At 40.5% G+C, this 20,233-nt stretch overlaps 1 protein-coding gene and 1 non-coding gene across 2 annotated transcripts in view; one reads left to right on the top strand and one right to left on the bottom strand.

The window, feature by feature from the left end:
* LOC118796910 overlaps nt 1–20,233 on the bottom strand; it is a 101,465-nt gene that overhangs the window by 42,166 nt on the left and 39,066 nt on the right. The window lies entirely within an intron of this gene.
* On the top strand, nt 702–774 carry trnak-uuu. Its single transcript has one exon. It is a non-coding gene; the product is annotated as a tRNA-Lys (tRNA).

The raw sequence follows: 20,233 nt of genomic DNA, 5'->3' as shown, positions 1-20,233 counted from the left end.
TTTTAATCAGACAAAACTAGACAAATATATACACCACAAAGGTACCAGCAGCGAGAAGTTGGGTTTGATAGATTTAAGCCTTATGCTGGCTTTACACAGTGAAAATTTCATGAACCTTAGTTGCTCGAAACCTACATGAAACTAAATTGCACTTTAGTCACGTAATCTAAAGCGCCCTGCAACTCATTTCAAACCCAGTCGTAACAGTTGCAAGCATCGACTCGAGAAACCAGTCGTAGTTTTTCATTTAGTCAGTTTTCAGAGCCAACAAGCATGATTTACTCAAAGCTAACGTTTCTGTAAACAGCTGCATTAACCAGCCAGCTAACGCTAACCGCTGTTTAAACGGCTGATGATTTACGAAGATAGATTCTAGAGATTTTCTCCTCTCTTGATTCTAGAGTTGCCACCCGTCCAGGACTTCCCTGGATTCTCCAGGGTTTTGGTTGTCCAGGAAAATAATTCCATGCCTGGACTTAAAATGTCCAGGAATCCAAGCATTTTCATTTGCTAATATTTCTTATTCAATTCTTTTTAATCAATCATACCATCTGAATACAAAGAATGGGTTTGATTGGCTCAGATTACCTTCAATGTATAGACAACTGTTTGGGAAAGATGCTTTGCTGGTGATGTGTTTAGACACCAGGCAGCACTTCAGCTATCTTCGTTACCATAGCTACCAATGTACTGAATTTAGGGCCTGGTTAGCTCAGTCAGTAGAGCATCAGGCTTTTAATCTGAGGGTCCAGGGTTCAAGTTCCTGTTCAGGCGAGCAAGCAAGTTGTTTCAGTCATGGGCTGGAGGTTAGGGAACCAGCCCTGTGACCAGAAGGTCGCTGGTTCGATCCCCTGATCCGACAGTACATGACTGAAGTGCCCTTGATCAAGGCACCTAACCCCCAACTGCTCCCCGGGCACCATGGATAGGGCTGCTCACTGCCCACTAGTGTGTATGTGGTGTTTCACTGCACGGATGGGTTAAACGCGGAGGTGAAATTTCCACGTTGTGGGACTAATAAGGGTCTGAATTTAATAAATTAAGCCACTGATCAATTGTACAGGGCTGATGCCCTAAAGCCCTTAATTTTACACAGAGATTAGATTTATTTGGGACCCAAATGATGAAAATTATTAGAAAAGATGAGAACAGAGCTGAAGAAGAGTCACTAATTTGACTAACTTGTGAAGTAAATGTATTGATAAATTTAGCTTTTTTGAACTGCTTAATGTGACTGCAAAGTTGCACTGAAATTATGCTGTGGGCAACTCACAACATGCAACTAGTTGCATGAAAGTTTCAGTGTAAAGCCAGCTTTAGAAGTCACAGTTACTGTCGGTAAGGCAAATATATATATATATATATACATACATCATCTAAGCCGCTTATCCTTCTGGGTCGCGGTGGGGTGCTGGAGCCTATCCCAGCTGTATATATATATATATATATATATATACATATATATATATGGTGTGGTAAAAAGAAAAAAAAAAAATATATATATATATATATAAAAACATTCCTTTACAGTTTTTATGTGTTTCTGTAATTGTTGAACATAAAAAGAGCAAAAATGAAAAGGTGCAGATTCTAACCATTCGATACAGAATGTAAACTGAATGTAAATGTAATTTAAGCAACTAAGCAGGTAATTCATGTAATTTTGTGCACTCTTAAGATGGTTCTTTAAGGGTTCTTTAGTCAAGGCAATGGTTCTTTATAGAACCAGGAACACTCAAAGAACTTTTCATGATGAAATGATGACCCAGACTGATGGAGAATGTATTGTATATGATTCTATATAGAACCTGTTTGAAAATGGTTCCATATAACACCAAGAACACTTCTGTTGTTGTTATGATGTCAAGCTTGTAACAACAGCAGCCTTTTTGGTGCTATATAGAACCCTGTACAACACATTCTCCAACAATCTGAACCATTTCACCATACAAAGAACCCTTCAAGCATGCAAATGGTTCCTTGAGTGTCCATGGTCCTACGTAGAACCACTGTCTTTAATAAAGAACCCTTGAAGAACCGTCTTTTTTAAGAATGCAGTCTTTTAAGGGTTAACCTTCTCCTCTACGGAGTGCTCACAGCTGTCTGCAGCAGGCAAGGCCAAGTGCCTGTCAATCAGAGAGATTGTGAAATCACTACGTTCTCGTAACACAGGAGAAAACTGCATGTGCTCTGGTGATGAATCATCCATCATAAAATATCTTTATTCTGGTAACGTCTTTACGGCTCTATGAATCGTACAGTCACAGACAGATTCACCTTAGCTGAAAAAACACATGCTCAGACTTTTATTAAACATATTCAGAGCTCTTTCTGAGCTCTTTTGCTCTGAGCTCTGTACAAATAACAGAGTTTGAACAAATCTCATGGTTTAAACTACAGCAAACTCACAGCAGACAGCGCCACCACAGAGACTATTGAGTTTGTAATAAAGGTTCTCCACAGACTGGCAGACAGAAAGTGTGAAAGTGAATTTTAATGGCACTCTTCTACAAATTAGGAGCCCTTTGTTGTATCAGGACCCTGGGCAAAAGTTTAAAAAGCCACCACAATGTGTTTCTAAACAGGCCTTCCTTTTTACTTTTAGAAGAGAGCCGATTCATAATAATAACAACAATAACAGTAAGGATAAGTCTGGATTGGCATCTTATTTGGAAGAATGTATTTTCATCTAATAATTGCTCATCACCTGATACACTATAAATTTGCACTCAGATTCTATATCACCCCTTAAAGCAGGGGTCTTTAATTAAAATTCAATAAGGTCCAGTTAGAGAAAATATCCAGAACATCATAATGTCTGACTTGCATCATGATTCAGTGCCGTATACTGTTTACTGAAGTAGCCTAGTAGGTATATCAGCATCTTATACAGTCAACAACTGAATGTCAAATCAAATAAAATACAATTCAGTGATTTTTCAATAACATTTATGGTCAGTTTTCTCTTTTTAGAGCACAACATGTGAAATAACTTCCCTCTGACTCACTTTCTTCTCCGACTGCTGTTTCTCGCCTCGTCCCTCCCCTGTGTGTGCGTCACTCACTCGAGCCTCAGTGCTCATCGTAATGCACAGATCTGATTGGCTGAGTAGCGTCCCAGGTGATCTTTACAACGCATGCGATTGGTCCTGAGTCTCCAGGGCTGCTAAAGCTACCGTAAAGGCTAGAGAAGTTACGGCAATTAAAATCGGACCACCCCACCGAAATTAAATAATTCTCCATAGTTTATCGGTTATAGGTCCAGGTCCGCACAGGACAGCGTCTGGGTCCGGACTCGGACCGCAGTCCGCCTATTAGTGACTTCTGCTGCACAGGGGTTCCAAATTAAACTTTCTAATTGAGTACTTTGCTCTAAGTGCTCTTCAGAGCACTTCCAGCTGTGCCCTCCAGGGAAGCATCTCTGGGAATCAACAGCTTCACTGCTTGCTGCTCTTTTAGACGTAGACTGAAAGCGGCACTGTTTATATCAGAAAGTGCCCAATAATGAAGAGAGAAAACTAATACTGCGACATCACATTGTTACCTTGGTTATAGAGATGCTATTGCTCAAGACCTGAGAATTAAAACTGAGTTTAAAGTGTCGTTATGGCTGAAAGACATTTAATGAGTTATGACTATTTGAGTGCATGTCATTGATAGGGATGTGACGATATACAGTACTGTGCAAAAGGGAGGGATGCATCGATACCAATACTACTATCAGGTATAGGCCCGATACTGCGCTCATTTACTTGCACTCACAAAAATGCACTGATACCAACATCTGATACCAGCGTGTACAGTCAAGTGTTGCTGCTGTGCTGTTAAACTAAACTATCACTAGACTCTGGCTTTAAGTCCTGTTGTGCTGTTTGCTGTGAATAAAAATCAAAGATTACCTGTTATTTACACACAGAAACGGCTGAAACCGTGAGTGTAATCTGTGCCGTCTGCATGCCTGCAAACACGATAGGGAGTCGGATTCTGCCGGGGAATCGGAATTTGGCACAACACCGGTACATTTCTGTTTGCTGACGTTAGTTAGCGAGTAAGTTGGCACTGTGTGAGACTAAACTCAATAATATTAGTTTTGTTCAGCAGATCACTGTATAACTAACTGACCAACCAACTTGTCTTAAAAACGATGGTTCTTTATGTAGCAACCGCAGCCGAATGATGGTCAACTCAAGAACTGATGATTCATGAAGGTTTATTTCCTTAGGTTTCATGAATTCACTGTAAGAGCTGAATTAAAACAACACATAAAGGATGGTTGAAACCATTAGTTTGCACAATCTAACGTTGATATTTTGACAAACATATCTTACTTCTTGAAACCATTGACAACACAAGCTTGACCCTTGAATATTTAAAATTTAAGAGTATAAGAACAATGAGGCTGAAAATTCGCGGGAGCGGCTTACATTGTATGGGTCACATAAGCACAGTATACATTATCAGAGAAACACCTTACGAGTACTCTACAAGCTCTCTGAAAAAGTAGAATCATCAAAATAAAAAATACATTTTATTTTAACAAATTACCTTGTTCACCTTTAGCTAGGTGCTAAATTTGCAGAGTTTTCAGTGAGAACCTTTCAGCGTGTTTATCTTCATGAACTGTGTTTTCCCTCCATTTCTTGCACATGCGCAGCAACATGAGCCAGTACACAACAGCACCCGCCAAATTAAAAGTCAGCGTATTCTTACGTGTACACTCAAAGCAAAGTTGAGAAGTAAACGAACGATTAAAAAGAAAAAGAAAATGCCTCTTTTTAGGGTCATTTACACTTTAGTCAAGGAAATGGTCCTATTTAGAACCATAAACACTAAAAGAACCTTTTACATGATTAAAACATTTTTTGCATCACGGTAGGACAGGACCGTCTGTCTACAGCCTGTAGGAAATGTTGACATTTCTCATCTCCGTTACGTTGGCCTACGTGTCTCCACCTGTACAGAGTGGTGTGTACAGGTGCACAGACCTTCGTTCACTGCCAGCTTGAGTTGTTTGTTCATTAGCACAGCAGCTACACTTGACTGTACACGCTGGTATCAGGTGTTGGTACCTTTGGTATCTTTGGCGTTGGTATCTGGCATTTTTGTTAGTGCAAGTAAATGAGCGCAGTATCGGGCCTATACCTGATATTAGTATTGGTATCGATGCATCCCTCCCTTTTGCACAGTACTGTATATCGTCACATCCCTATCAATGACGTGCACTTAAGCAGTGGCAGATTGAAGTGACTGAAGACTGAAGTCCTCACTAGATTGTTGTGTCTGACAGACATGGACTCACACAGTGCTTTCTCCTTCACTCTGTCTTTCACCCCATTACATAACCTCCCCTTTTACTCCCCTGCCTTGCATTAAGAGTTATTTGCCTCTAAATAACCCAGAGTCACCCCAGACAGCCAGAATTCAAGCCCTGGAATCTCTACAAGAAATAAACACTGTAGGAACAGCACAAAAGCTTTTACAGCAGACTCAGAACAGAACAAAGGAAGGAGAGAAACTAGATCCTCCATCAACACAAACAGGTTCCCACGCAGAGTTTAAAGCTCTCCGATCCTTTCACCCAAATAAGTCTGCTGCCTTTTAAATAGTTCTGTGAAAAATTTCCCTCTCGATTTTCAATCTTAATCCAAACGTAGTCAGTCAGCCAAGTCAAGTTTTAGCTCTGGAGCAATGAGGCTAACATAGCTACCCTGCTTAATCAGCTGTTGGTCACCTGTTAAACCATTAGGATCCATTACAATGTGATATTAACACATTAAAAAAGCCAAAACACATTACAAACCCATTAGAAACCAACAGAAACACTTAATGGTTTCTATGGGTTTTTTCAGCAGGTCAACCAATGGAAGCTGATGTACACTAATTATCATGGTACTAAACTAGTAGTGGTTCATCCGGTATACTGGTTGAAATTCTTTTTAAGTTTTGTTTTTAATGTTATACCAATATGCAAATAAATGTATAACGTGATGTACAAACAGGTCAGAACATGCTGACTGACCACTCGTGTAGTGAGCTGCAGCCTGAGGTCAGTTGGTCCAGTTTATTCTCAAGCAGCGACATCAGACAGTAATGAGTTAATGAGTTAACAGGGAAAAGAGAGTGGAAGGGAAAGCCAGTCTCTTGGGGTTACCCGTTAGCCGTCAGCCCACAGCGTTCCTCACTCGGCCAGCTGCTTCAGGTGATGATGCGGTCTCGGCCTACAAGCTTCTCAACTAAAACTGATAGTGTGAACTTGAGGTCTGCACTCTGATTCTCGCTGGACCCACCACAATATCTTACAGCGCAGGACTAATGTTCAGTGCTGTGTGCAGGAGTGGGCGGGAAACCAGCCCACTGTGGGCGGGAGCAGGCCAAGCATGCATGAAGAGAAATCTCTCAAATGAATGCAATGAATAAATAAAGTCGAAAGATCACTAAATTATATCTATAAACAGTATAAAATTACACGAGTAAACAGTTCGAATGAATGAAGTCATTCAAAAGAGTCGCGGAGAAGCCAATCAAATGAACAGCACGCAAATTCTCATAGCTTACAGAGACGGCGGAGCCTTCGGTCCAATGGCCACAGCTGCAGAGCCCAGCAAAACACTGTAAACGGCTGTAATGTTTACTAAATTCAGCAGCGTCTGACTCTCGTAGATTAAAGTTGGAGTGTGAGAGACACGACTTTCAGGCATAACACTACATTCAACAGCGTTTAGAGAAGCCGCTGTGGGCTTTACACACATTCGCCTTCATCTCGGTAGGGTTAGAAAGCAATACTGACATCTGACTGTATGTTGATCACTTCTGTTTTTACTGTTTCATCCAATAAAAATATTTTAGATTTACTTCAGTTGTTCTATTTCAGTATGGTTCTTATCAAAAGTGAAGGGACATCTAGAATAAAATGCCACTGTTAAAAGAACCTTGTGTCTACAGCCTGTAGGAAATGTAGACATTTCTCATCTCCGTTATGTTGGCCTACATGTCTCCACCTGTACACAGTGGTGTGTACAGGTGCACAGACCTTCGTTCACTGCCAGCTTGAGTTGTTTGTTCATTAGCACAGCAGCTTGACGGTACACGCTGGTATCAGGTGTTGGTATCAGTGCATTTTTGTGAGTGCAAGTAAATGAGCGCAGCATCGGACCTATACCTGATACTACTATTGGTATCGATGCATCCCTATTATTTGCACAGTACTGTATATCGTCACATCCCTATCAATGACATGCACCCAAACAGTGGCAGATTAAAGTGTCTGAAGACTGAAGTCATTGTTAATCTACAAAAACGTTCACTTAAGCATACAAAGTGATTTATTTGAAAAAAATATATACATAAATACACTATGCCATGATACGCACCCAATCTATCGCTTTAAGAATGAAAGTGAAAGAGGAGAATAACCCTGCTTTACAAGCACACGGTCAGCAGCACCTGCACCAGCAGCTCAGAAGAACGAATCCGGCTCTGGACACTGTTTAAAGCTCCGATCAGGAATTGCTGGAACTTTAATGCCAGTTTTAGTGCTGCAGTAACAGAGACTTTCCAACAATAACAGCACTACAGACCGCCTGCCTATGTTTATATACACTAGCAGTCAAAAGGTGAATGAATACACCTGACTGAAAGCATAACCTCACCACACCTTTTCACCCCTTACCCCATGGTCTATTTATAATAATTCACTTGCTTTTCATTAAAAAATAATTTTCAAACTCCTTTTTCTGTACATTGGCAAAAACACATTCAACACATTTGTTTTATTTCTTCTTATTAAGACTTTTTAAACATTTTTGACATTTCTTGTGATTATGTTGATTAATACAAGCAAAACATCTCTTCTGTTCCGGGTCAAACTGACCCTTTCGATTCAAATCACACTAAACCCAGCAAAAAAGGTTTCATGCTCCAAAAAGTATTACAAATATTTTTCCTGTATTTTTAAACCTTGAAAAGCCTTAACAGGAGGCTTAAATCTGCTGCCAGGAAAGATACGCACCCCGCTGGCAACAGTACAATCATTTTATTAATCTCAAGGTGTAAAACGGGAGCTTCCTGTGAGCTACTGTTTCCTATCACTGTGTAAAAGATTCATGAGGCTCCTTTATTGTTCGGTGCACTGTGATTGTTTTTGCTCATTCTAAGCACAGTTCAGATCAGTAGAGGCCTATTTGTTTAAATCACACTACCAATAAATCACAACCAAATTTGTTTCCAAAACCCAATTTTCCAAAACAAAATTTACATTTTTCAATGTAAACAATTTTTTAAATGCTCTAAAAATTCTCTTCAGTCTTGGTGAAAAAGCATAATTAATACTTTTTTGGTCACTGTACAATTTTAAATGTGTTATTTCACAGTTCACTTTCTTCTAAAATGTGGATACTGTTCAAATAAAGAAAATCCTCTATGAGTAAGTGCGCCTAAACTTCTGACTGCAACTGTGTGTTGTCTGTAACCTCTGTCAGCGAACTCAGTAGGAAACAGTGGGCTGTTGGTGTTGTTTTTATTGGAAGGAGTGTGACCGAGACATGTTTGTGCATCTCTGCTGGTGTCAGTGGGCTGCTGTTGAGTGAGTGTGTTAAATAAGTATGATATAAAGCTCGTGAGTCACTAAAGGGCAGCAGTTCGTTAAGTTGTTTTGAAGGTGTGACTTCCTGTAACTGCAGTGCACTTCACTATTTTACGGTAGCTGCCCGAGGCAATCTATAAGATTTCTCTGGAAACGCAGCACAATCTGCTAAGCAGGTTTTGTGCCGCCGCTGGGGCACAAGTTTAATTCCTAGCACAGCCATCACAACTGTTGCTGCTCTCATAGGCCACTGAGGACCTGTCGTCATTCTGTAATCCATCATTAGCATCCGGTCGAGTTCTGGACCTAAGCTGTTTTTCCTCTGTGACAAAAAATGAACAGCATTTTCAAAAATCGTAATATGAAGTGAGAAACATAAATGTTCAAAAGCTGATACATGTCCCATATACATTTACCCTCAGAATGCGTCTGGATTCTCAGGACTGGGAGGTTGTTAAAGAGTTGAAATATGAATATATCAACACACATGCTGTAACATCCTACTGCTGTGCACTTTATAGAGGCTTAAAGGTGCAGTAAGAGACTTAAAATCTGTACACTTTTTGTCAAATTCAGTGAATATCTCCTCACAGTTGGCTAGTTGGGGAAAAACCCGGTGTTCGTACACAGCCCTGACTTGTGGTTTGGACCGAATGACACAACACAATTCCAGCCAATCAGCAACAGGGGGCGCTTATGCTCGTGCACAGGATGGGGGAAGTGGTGAGCTACATGCTGAACCCCACGCATCGTGAAAAAGGAGAGATGGCTGAGAAACAGCCAAAGAGGAGACGATCTGAAGAACGACGATTGAGAAAGAAGTCAGCTTCCGTTGGTTACACTTTTCAAACATTCGCGCGACTACCAGCGGCAAAAGCTAACATATTTAAACACAACTGTTTACCTCCTAAATTTAAAATCTGAGCAGTGAAATGATCGGTTGGATGATAATAATCCAAAATGACTGATGTTGACTGCAAGTGGTACTCAATGACCTGAATCCTGATCTGTCCAATACATAGAAGCATTACTAACATAAATGTCAACTTAGCCAGACTACGTCAACTGGATTCTGGAGGCAACTCCCTAATAACACCCACATGCAGCCAACTGAAGGGGGAGGATGTGTTCATGCCTGTTGACATACCGAGGCAGTGTAAATGCATCCTAAGGTGCCATAATATAACTGCTGCAAAATTTAAGGTGTAATGGGAAAATCCAAACAAGAAGCTGTTGAATAAGTAGCTGGAAGAGTTTGGCTTCATGGAGAGCTGAAAGGCATGAGAAGGGATGAGGAGGCTGCTCTGTTTCTGGGCAACATTAACGTATTTTTGCTGTTTCAAAGAACCAATAGGTCAGTACTGTTTTGTCCCATTTGCTAAGGTTTGTGATAGCAACTGTTTAGCTTCACAGCAGTAATTGTAGCGACAGTTTGCTGACCCATAACCTGGCTTACATTAGTTACTGTACTTGCTGTGTTGTTGTTCGCTCTAACATTTTATCATGCCATTTGTCCGTATAACGTCTGTGAAGGGTTTTATGGCCTCAACGTTTTAAAAACATGTTTGTTAGCCCGGCTGACAGCCTTGGCAATGCATGTCAATGAATTTAAGAGGCGGAGCCTCTGAAGGAGCTCTGAAGGGAAGGGTGTGTTTATTTTGCTTTTTAATTCAAATATCAACAATCATTCTCCAGAATTATCTACCGTGTCTTTAATAAGAGGATGATCTTCCACCAACTGAGCTGTATGAGATCCTAGGAGTCAGCTGTGCCTGCCTCAGCTGAGCGAGGCAGCTGGACAAGCTATAATGCCTCACAGAGCAGTGTCTGTGTTTACATGCAAAGATTTTTGCCAATCCAATTGAACACATTCCGATTATAGATGAAGACTGAGGCGTTTACGTTCTCACTCTACTCAACAATCCGATGGAAAATCACAGTTTACATGTACACTGCAAGTAATCAGATCCAAAATGACGCGCATATGTAGAGAAAAACTCAGTGTAGACGTTACCATGACAACCAGCATCACGTGAGTCCAGTCAGAGTGAGATGAGCAGCAGTGAGCAGCGCTTGTGTTTTTAATTGCTTTAAAATGATGTCAGACTCAGGAAAACGTCCTTCACATGTCCTTATTAAAGAAGGCCGAGAGGAAGACGTCGTGTTCTGAGACACATAAGCTGGACGTCCGTCCCACCGCCGTCTTTTAAAGATCAGAGCATAAACTTCGTCTCCTCTGCAGACCAGTTTCTGCTCCGCCATGTTGAACGGTATAAACTTTCACTATGACGCGACGAACATGATCAGAACGGACTTAAACTTTCTGATAGGGAATGTAATCAGATACAGGCGTTTACACAGATATTATTCTTCTATTTAACGGATTATTTACAGGATTACCCACCTCGATCAGTCAGATATAAACTGTATTCCGAATGGCATCAATTGGACTAGCCTATTCGGATTAAAGTGTTTACATGGACGTGTTCTATTCCGATTGAGCTGTTAGTTGGATTATTAAGGGATTATTAGGCTGCATGTAAACGTGGCTAGTGAGATTTGCAAGCGCTCAGCTATTAAGAGCTTTAAACATCATAAGCAAGACTGTAGCTGCTGCTTATCTTAAAGGCTTGAGATTGACTTCCTTTCTTGGTGTAAATTTCAAGCCACGTCACCAACAATGGATTTGTGGTCTGGGTTTGACGCAGCACAGTAATAGTAAGATGCTGAACGGCGCATTTTTTTGGATGCTATTGTTGTTCGGCTGATGCATCTTGTGTCTTTTTTTGGGTGGAACTACATTTTTTTAAATAACATCTTACCGACAGTGATTAATAGTGTTAATTTATCGTGCAGCTAATTCACAACATGCATGACAGTTTGTAACCTGGCAAGCTAAGAGAGCAAACGTGTCCAAATGGAGTCCATCAGCACATTTTGTAAGATCTGCAGATAGTGGCCTTCTACAGATACCCTCTGTAAAATACAGAAAACATGGAGAGACTCTTTCGGTTATTCTGCTTCTAAACTCAATTCCACTTTTTATTAGACAGTCAAGCTCAGTGCTCACTTTTAATAAACATCTGAAAACGTGTCTCTTTAACTCAGCATTTAATTAAAACTCTACGTCTCGTGGTTTTTATCTTCTAATTTGATCTGTTTCATTTTCTTCTGATTCAAAATAAATACTAATGATTTCTTGTCTAACTATGTTTTATCTCCTGTCTGTAAAGCACTTTGAGCTGCCACCGGCATGAAAAATGCTAATTAAATGAAAATTATTATTATTATTATTTTATTTATTTATTTTTATTTTTTTAACGTCTGCAACATCACAGCAGAGCTCAACACACTTGGAGGACTGGGATAGTTCAGCACTGACTGAGAAAGCAACCAAACCGTGCCTTCCAACAAAAACCACTGAGATTCCAGATTTCGACCAGAAAACACATTTCGCACTTGTCAGAGCGTTTGAATATGTCTGGGATTTGTAAGAACTCTCACATAACACTCATGGTGAACATCTGTGCCATTAAAATGATTGAATAAACTGCAGTGTGGACAACTGAAGGCCAAGATGAGGCCTACAGAGAGAGAGAGTTTCAAAATGATTATCCTAAATCAGAGTTTTCACATTTTCTTTGCACATTTGGTCGTCGAAACTGATCACAGATCAGCACCTTTGCTCCAAGATGCGTTGTGGATATTTGCAGGTTGCAGTAAATTTGTGCATAACAAACGCAGCACAGATGTCCAACCAAGGGAATTACAGCATGTAAAGGGAGAGTCGAGCGTTTTTCTGCCTAATTTCTGCTGCATCTGCAGAAAAAAGCCGAAACTCAATTATAATAGTTCTAATGGAAAACCTGTTATAACAGAAACCTGAAGCAGCTTCTCACTGGCTTCTACATGGGTGGTCTTTGCAAAGGTGGGCAGCTGCCCAGGGCCCCATGAAAAAACAAATTAGATATACTGTACATGCTGATGTTCAATAATCTATTCAGAAATATATATATATAAAACCTAGCTACCATAACTAGGACTACATTCTTAAAAAAGATGGCTCTTCAAGCGTTCTTTAGTAAAGACAGTGGTTCTATATAGAACCGTTTCATGCTTAAATGCATCATAACAATAGTAGAACCCTTTATGTTACTATATAGAACCATCTACAACACATTCTCCATCAATCTGAAGAACGCTTTCACGATGCAAATAACCCTTTAATCATGCAAAGGGTTCTTTGAGTGTTCATGGTTCTATGTGTAGAACCATTTTCTTTACTACAGAGCCCTTCTTTACCAAAGAACTCTATCTTTTTTAAGAGTGTATACAACACATTCTTCATCAATCTGAAAAAAACATTTTCCTCATCAAAGAATCATGTAAATGGTTCTACAGAACTCATGGTTCTATATAGAAGCACTGTCTGTACTAAAGAACCCTTTAATTACCATCTTTTTAAACAGTGTATACAACACATTCTTCACCGATCTAAAGAACTGTTTCCCCATCAAAGAGTCATGTAAGCATGTAAATGGTCCTACAGAACTCATGGTTCTATAAGGAACAATTGTCTTTACAAAAGAACCCTGGACGAGCCATCTTTTTTAAGAGTGTACTGCAAACCACAGCAGTAAGATCATAAGAAACTCAAGAAAACAAACACGTAAAGGAAGAGTGCTGTGTGTGAACGTGTGTGTGATTTACAGTAAAACTGTGCTCATGAGCGTAAAACCATAATTCTTGCTTTTGGTGTACCGTCACTGCCAAACCATGGGGCATGATTTTAAAAAGTCTACTTTATTTTTTGTGGTTTCTGGGGCGATTTCACTACTCAAACAGCTGCAGCTAAAAAAAACAAACCGTAATGCTGGAGTTATGTTAATGGCAGCGCTGATTAGTAGCTCTGATGAGTAAGTTTTCCAAAAAAAAAAAACATGTGCTGCTTCATCCTGGCAGAGGCAGCAATGCCAGGGCAGCTGTCCCTGTTTGCCACCCACAGAATCTCCAGCCTGTTGACCCACGTATGCATTTAGAAGTGACGCAACTCAGGGTGAGAGAATGGCATGTCCCCGAGAGAGAGCGCAGATAAAGGCTCGTGGAGAAGACATCACCGGTCTCAATCAAATCTCAGGACACAGCCATGATGCAGTTTACAGAAGAATGCTGAGCCACGGCATGAAGGAGGGGCAGTTAGTGACCACACAACAAAAACAAGCCATTTCTCAGCAGCTGTTACAGTAAATTAGAGCCCACTTTATTTGGACGGGTCATCCTTTGACCATCTAGCACCCCTATAGACTTCTATAAACGCTATAGACTGTCATACAGTGTCAGAAACAGAAATCAAGTATGATCTAGGAATGTACGGACACTCTTAAAAAGGATGGTTCCTCAAGGGTTCTTTAGTAAAGAAAATGGTTCTATACACTCTTAGCAAAAAGGGTTCTATTTAGTACCAAAAAAGGGTTATTAATAGTAGAACCCTTTTTGGTGCTATACAGAGCCCTTTTCTTCAGATTGAAGGGGAATGTGTTGTAGATGGTTCTATATAGAACCCTTTTTCTACAGAACTATTTTTTTTTTATTAAGAACCCTTGAAGAACCATCTTTTTAAGAGTGTACAGAGCCATGAACACTCCAAGAACCCTTTGCATGATTAAATAGTTCTTTGCATTGTGAAAGTGTTCTTCAGATTGATTGAGAATGTGCTGTAGAAAAAGGGTTCTACATAGAACCATCTACAACACATTCTCCATCAATCTGAAGAACATTTCACAATGCAAATAACCCTCTGATCAAGCAAAAGGTTCGGGTGTTCATGGTTCTATATAGAGCCATTTTCTTGTGAAAGAAAACTCAAAGTAGGGGGCGCTGTTGTGCTGGGGAACACTGTTTAACTGACAAGCCTGACGTTAGTCCACGGATGCAAGCTAGTAAGGCTAAAAAGACCTGCAGAAGACTCCAGTTAAGCATGTGGATGTGTGTTGTTTAAGCAATAGAACACAGAGGGAGTGTGTTATCGTGAAATAACATCACGGCTGTGATTTGGTCACTGTAGATCATCACAGCCGTGATGTTATTGGTGATAACACACTCCTCGAGTGTTCTACTGCTTTTCTACAACAGTTAAATAAATACAGTAATAAATTAATAAACTGGGCCGTGAACGCGGCGTTTAATATGTTTTAATGTTCGCAGTTCCTTCAACAAATTATAGTTCCTTAACGAGCAGCTTGTTGCTGCGTCAGAGTAACGAGTTCCGCCCACTCGCTGCTCAGCCGGCAGTTCGTTCTCCAGCTCCTTACACTAAATTCCCAAACTGTCATCACCACCGAGCAGCTTTTCAGTCGGCAGCTGAGACAGAAGAACAGCTGAACAACCTGGAATCAGCCAGAAATGAACCCAACACCATTTGCCAAATGTGTAGTCTGATCTTCAGAGTCTGACCGAATCAGACTGAGCCATAAAACTGCCGCAATATCAAGTTCAGCTCAGTTTTGTCAGTTTTTGCCAGATCAGTATTAATGTTGTTTTGTTCCAGCCAGTCTGTAAAGCATCTTACAGCCCATTTAGTTTGGCGAATGGTGTTGGGTTCATTTCTGGCTGATTCCAGGTTGTTTAGCTGTTCTTCTGTCTCAGCTGCCGACTGAAAAGCTGCTCAGTGGTGATGACAGTTTGGGAATTTAGTGTCGTCTCATCTTCAGAGTCTGACCAAATCGGCTGTCGGTCAAATGTGATCTTAAAAGTGTCCGTTTTCTGTTTGTGGCAAAGTAAGAAGTAAAAACGTTCAAATGTCTTAAGCGTCTCCTACAGCTGTCAAAGTCGTTGCTTAGCAACGGCGTCTCAGCGGAGTGATACAGTGTTTGTAAAAAAAAAAAACGTGATGTTATGGTGAAATAACAGCACGGTTAGAAACTTATCGTTTGTAAAAGCGCATAGATGAATTTGGGGGCGGGGTTTAAAGGGGGTATACCCTTGTTACTGGCAGATCCAATTTTTTCTACCAATTTTTACGCAGACGGTCTCATTACGAGAGCTTAACTTCCACAAGACTAATCACCCATTAACTACATTAGCAGATCTACTGTTTTATAACATTATCAACTTACATATTTTGTTCTCAGCAGTTAGATGAGGTCTATTTAAGTAAGGTTTACAGCTAGGTTGAGTTTTTGGGTTGAGGTTAAACCTCTCAAATAGCCAGGGCCCACCGGCAGGCCCACTTCTATAATCTAAGAAAAGCTCAGCCAGTTTGCACTGAAGTCCCTGTAGTTACTGAATAGTAAGCCTTAGTAAGTAATAAGCCTGGGGTTTTAAGGGGATAAGATTAGGTTTAGAATGAGTGTTCAGTTTAGTGTTGCTGCAAAGTTTAGCTGAATTTAATAGATGTTTACTTGAACCTCTGCTGGAGACAAAGTGACTGTGGTGGACACTCAAAGTAAGAGCGTAATCAATCGCACTGTTTAGCTCTGAGGGCTCTAGACCAGCTGAGGATTCAGGCAGTGCCAGGACCGTTGGGGTGGAGTACAGAACACGTCTCCAGGTGTTCCCACTGGGACAGATGAAATGCATTCATGAGCACCACACTGAAACAACACCAGGTCCTGTTTGTTATTCTAAACCCTGGCCTTGTTAGCCATGCACAGGGGAAAAATGGAAGACTCATTCGAATAACAACAGCTGCCTCATGGCAGACAGCAACAGCTGCCGGACACTACTGGACCGAGCCAGAATTTTCACAGCTGAGGCATAATGGACATTTTCCACTGCTGGAACAAATCTGGGACTGTCCAGCCCTTCCCTAACGAGAGAGGAAGAGTGGACACCATGACAGTAGGGTTAGAGAACAGCTTTTCTAATGTTCTAACTGGAGCTGGGCGATATGGCCAAAAATGTTATCACGATAAACAAAATTCACATCGATTCATATCGCGATAAATGCCAAATCATTATTTTTTCAAGTTTGAAGGCTGATTTTGGCTCCTGGGTGGTTAACTGCTGTTTTAAACAATCTTTTATGGTCAGAACACGACAAACACTCGCCAAACAGTGGAACATTTTAAGAAAGAATCATTATAGATTATTTTTAGCTGTCTGGTGACGAGTGCTAGGCTATCCGGTTACAAGTGGCCAACAACAGTGCCAAACTGTTTAGTTTCTCAACAACGTCAACTTAGTACCAACAGCAAAACACTAGCTGGCTCGGTTCGTCAGTCACGGATCACACCGCCTCACTGCCATCACTCCCACCACATCCATGTCAGAGCATATTACAGTATTCAAACACCAGCTAGCAGAAGACTAGGTTTCTCTAATGTAATGGGGTGTTTAAACAATGGAGTTTTTAAACAATGTGTCCACTCACTGTCCACTCTATTACCTTCTTGGTCCACCTTGTAGATGCAAAGTCAAAGAGAGCAGCTTATGTGTGTCAGCACAGCTTGAGTTGGTCATCCTCTAGTCCTTCGTCAGTGGTCACAGGACGCTGCCCACAGGACGCTGTTGGCTGAATGTTTTTGGTTGGTGGACTATTCTCAGTCCAGCAGGGACACTGAGGTGTTTAAAAACTCCAGCAGCAGTGCTGTGTCTGATCCACTCACACCAGCACAACACACACTAACACACCACCACCACGTCAGTGTTACTGCAGTGCTGAGAATGATCCACCACCCAAATAGTACCTGCTCTGTGAGGGTCCATGGGGGTCCTGACCACTGAAGAACAGGGTAAAAGGGGGCTAACAAAGTATCAGAGAAACAGATGGACTACAGTCTGTAACTGTAGAACTACAAAGTGCACCTATATAGTAAGTGGAGCTGATAAAATGGACAATGAGCGCAGAAACAAGGAGGTGGTCAGAATGTTATGCCTGACCGGTGTATGTTATAAGTTATACACTGTAGGATAAGATGTGGAAAATATAGTGCATATAGACAAACACACTTTTATTATGAACAGGCTCTTCAACAGGCTCCAAGAAATGCCCAGCACAGCTCTAACCGAGGGAAAGGTAACACAGGAAGACACAACATCCGTGGAGGACGAACACCTCAATACACTGTAAAGCCCCCTCCTCAGTCACAATTACTCCAACCAACACAACTACACTAACAGCATCAACAACACCAGCACCAGTACCTTTTTAACCCAGCAGTGTGGCGCCTCCCGAGAGCCGCTTTGCATGGCCACACCTCCTAAGCTCCTCACAGCAGCGTGACCCACAATAGCAACAAACTGCAGCCTAAAACTGCCAAACGCCTCTAAACTACCACACTGGACAAAGCCTGCTGGTTTGTATGGGGTATTTTGGTGAGGCCAGTCTTATGATGTCAGTTCAGTAGCTTGTATGTAGCAGTAGCTGTATTTCGGCTCCTTAAACACTTCATAATTCAGAGGATCCGGCAACATACGGAGGAAAAATGTACGTACGGCAAAGTATATCGAGTTGGGAATATTTTGGTTTATCACAGCTGGAGACAGCAGGGACTTTCAGAGACACCACTCGTTTTTCTCATAGAAATATAGCTACGATCCAGAGTTCCCAATAAGGATGATCACGGAATGACTTCAGAGGTCTAACGATAAAGTTCTTGGACCAGCTTCTACTAAGATCTTAAAGAAATAGTCCAGGATAAAAATCAAATGAACGCTTTCCCTTAACGCCACCTGCAGTCGATCAGCTGAAACATGTTTGGTGTCTGAATTTTGCTGGTAACAAGCAACGTAAGCTTGTGTACACCTGTTAGCATGATGCTAACTGCATGCCATAGGCATCACACAGTCACTTAAACTGTGTGGAGGTGTACAGTATCTCTAATAGTCTTGATTATGTGGTTTCTGACTCACTGTTTTTTATAAACATGGACTAAAATACATGTATATTAGCCTTGTAGCACCAGGGCTAAAATTTAAGAAGAAAACATCAGACAGCAAACATTTTTTGCTATTTGACAACATTTTAACCAAACTACTCCTTTGACCTTCGGGTTTTGTAAGACAGTCCAAACCTTCAAATAATATCTGAGCTGAGGCCTGCACTTAGCAAAGGTCAAGTCAAAGGTGTGGAGGGATGGGAGGTAACAAAGATGGATAGCCTTTTTACTGGAGATGCTGAAATCAGTCCTTTTATCCTGACTAAGTATTAGTCAATATTATTCAAACTCCAATATTCAACACAGTTCCTCGGGTATTCTATTTGATGGGTGCTGCATTTTCTGTTTATTCACTTTAATCCCACATTTTGTTTCAACTCAAATAAATTAGGTCTGTTATACATAAAACTGAATATATCCCACATATCATTCAACTATTTTAAGTTAAGAGAACACTTTTGATGATTTCCTAAACTAAAATGGCACTTTTGAGTGGAATCAACTCATCGCAGTTTAGTTTAGTCTGTTGGCAGCTCTGAAACATTTAGCAATTAGTTTAGTGAAAACTGCGCTATTATTGGTTTGATTTAATTAACATTTAGCATTTAAGAATGGAGTTTAAAAGGTGTGCTATGATTGGTTTGATTTAATTGTGAATGTCATGGAAAATCAATTTTTAATCAATCACTTTAAAATATCTGTAAGGCAGTACTGAAATAAACGTGGGACATTTTACAGTGAAATGTAGTGGAGTTAAATCCGATTAAACAGGCCTAACTATTCTCACTTTGCAATAAAACATGTAGTCCAAGTACGAAACAATATCCATGATATACTCAGAAAAGCATGCTGTGACATAATTTATCACAATAATGATGAAATATCATCATAAAGTGGAGGGAAAGTAAAAGTCTCAAAAAATGGAAATACTTTAATTCTCTCATTCAAGTTACTCAACAAATGTGTAGAAGTGAGTGAATCAGCTGTTGCTGAAGTGAAACACAATGACACGTTTGTTTTGATAACACGATCTTGTCGGATAAAGCTTCCTTCCCATTGGCTCCTGGCTCAGCCAATTTGCATACTGGGTGCTTCTTTCCGTAAGTTTGACTCATCAACGTGTTTCATTCCACCCAGGCTACCTTTCCTCAGGCGTCTGCTTCTCATTTACACTTTTTCTGAGTGGCCTGACCTTGCGTTGTGGCTAAAAGGGTGAGATATTGTTCTCTCTGCTGCTGAGTCGGGGTCTGTGCTGCTGGGTTATCACATTCACACTAGGGGTTGACCTTTCAGTGTTTGGCAAAGTGGTCAATATAATTTAATCAGAAGTTTTGTAATTACCTACAGAAACATATTAAATTGAGATTTTAGGTTTGACCAACTGGAAAAGTTGAATTAAACTAGTCAGAATTTGCAAAAACATGATTTACATAAATCTAATGCAATATTTTCAGTCATTCTAACATGCAGTGTTTAGTATCTTAACCTTTTTCAACTCCTTGGGACCACCGGTGGTTCCAAAACCCACTTCATCATATTCTTCATAACTTTCATATTTCATAAGCTACATTCTAAAGGTGGGGGTCATATGAGAGCTGTAACTGTCTTCTTTCCAGTCAAATAGATGGGTGATGTCATTTTAAACCCTGATAATAAAAGAAGCTGAACTCACAGTTTTTTTCTACTGAAAGTCGACCCATTTTTCCACAAATCTGGGCTATAAACTATAAACAGATGGCGTCTCTTCAGTGATCTGCTCTGTAAAAATTATTTT

The sequence above is a fragment of the Colossoma macropomum genome, unplaced genomic scaffold (genome assembly GCF_904425465.1).
Source record: "Colossoma macropomum unplaced genomic scaffold, Colossoma_macropomum, whole genome shotgun sequence".
Classification (NCBI taxonomy): Eukaryota; Metazoa; Chordata; class Actinopteri; order Characiformes; family Serrasalmidae; genus Colossoma; species Colossoma macropomum.
Note: the sequence above shows the minus strand (reverse complement) of the source record. Positions and strands in the feature narration are given on the sequence as shown.